This window comes from Lithobates pipiens, unplaced genomic scaffold (genome assembly GCF_037356315.1).
Source record: "Lithobates pipiens isolate NorthernLeopardFrog02 unplaced genomic scaffold, aLitPip1_a1.2 Scaffold_18, whole genome shotgun sequence".
Lineage (NCBI taxonomy): Eukaryota > Metazoa > Chordata > Amphibia > Anura > Ranidae > Lithobates > Lithobates pipiens.
Window position 1 is genome coordinate 564157606 of NW_027507758.1, and position 1514 is coordinate 564159119.

A 1514-nucleotide genomic window follows, 5' to 3' on the forward strand; every position below is an offset into this window, starting at 1 on the left:
TGCGTGGCCTTCTCCCGTAGAGTCCTCCTCTAGATACCTTCACAGTTGCCGGGCCTCCCACAAAACCACCAGGTAGACTGTACTTACTAAGTAGCAACCACAGGTACTCATGGTTGACACAATCAAAAACCTTTGCCTGATCCAATGCCAGCAAATACTTTCCCCAGCCTGCAGCCCTGCACCGCTCCAAGGCCTTCTGGACTGCTAAAACCACTGTGAAGGCGCTCCTACCCTGGACCGAACAGTGCTGATGGCGAGAAAGTATAAACTCTGCTACTGACGATAAGTGGCAGAAAAGTATTTTCGCCAGCACCTTTCAATCGACATCAGGATTAACCCCACTGGCCTCCATGGCTTCACCAGCAAGGAGCCAGGAAGGCTGGGATATATTTGACTGCATTTTTTTCTCACAAACAGAACCTGGTGCTTCTTCAAAATCTCAGCACCTGACAGTAGGAGAAACACCTGCTCTCCTAAAACACACGTGCTGCTCATTGGAGGACTCTGCTCTGTCCTCTAACTCTACTGTCATGAAATACTCTGTACTGATGATGCTCTTTCCACTCTCTGGGCTCGTTAACACCAGAATGGGGTGAGGGAAACTCCTTTAAAATGCGCTGGGCGTGGTATCTGCTGTGTGTGTCAGCGTAATCCTAACCACACCCCAAACACATATCGCAAACACAGTTAATTTGCTGCACCGCACTACTGTGCGATTTGGTTGCAGTGAATTTCTTTTGGTGCAAAACACTAAGATTTGAGCTCATTAAAATGAATGGGCAGAAAATGGCATTACACCGATTTGCACATAAATTCCTGTGCAGTTCCGGTGTGAACTGACACCCCTCCTTTCTCCACCCTCTAATGCAGCCCTTCTCAACCTTTATACCCCAGAGTCACCCTTGAAATAATGTTCAAATCTTAGGGAACCGCTTCTAAATCCAATTCATGGGGGTCAGTGGGAAAATGTCCCTTTTAACAAGATGTTCAGAATGCCTCCCTTATAGACAGCTAAAAGATCATTCATGTCCCTGGTGCCTAATATGTGGCCCAAGGGTCACATATAGTCCTTTGGTATATGATGACCTCAGCAGTCTTTAGTGGGAACATTGATTAGGGTAATAGCGTTGATCTCTATTAGCCTCGGGTAACATTTTCCCAGTTGTTTATTGTCTTCTGTAGAATATCCCCAGCCAAAAATAGAGCATGTCCACACTCTCTAAACCCTCATTTCCTCTATAAGGTCTGCAGTTTCTGTCCTCAAGCATTACATATACTGAGCATTATGTGCAGCCCGTTGGTAATGCCAGGGGCTGCATAGCCCCCTTTAGTTCGTAAGTTGGCAACCACTGATTAATGTCATGCAAAGGGGTAGGTCAATCAGCCATAATTCAAGGAACCCATACCAACTTCTAGAAGAAGCCTAGGGTTCAACAGAACCCTGGTTGAGAAATGCTGCTCTAATGCATTAAACATGGTGGTCCTGCTTAAATTTAGAGGGAGATGTATGAGTG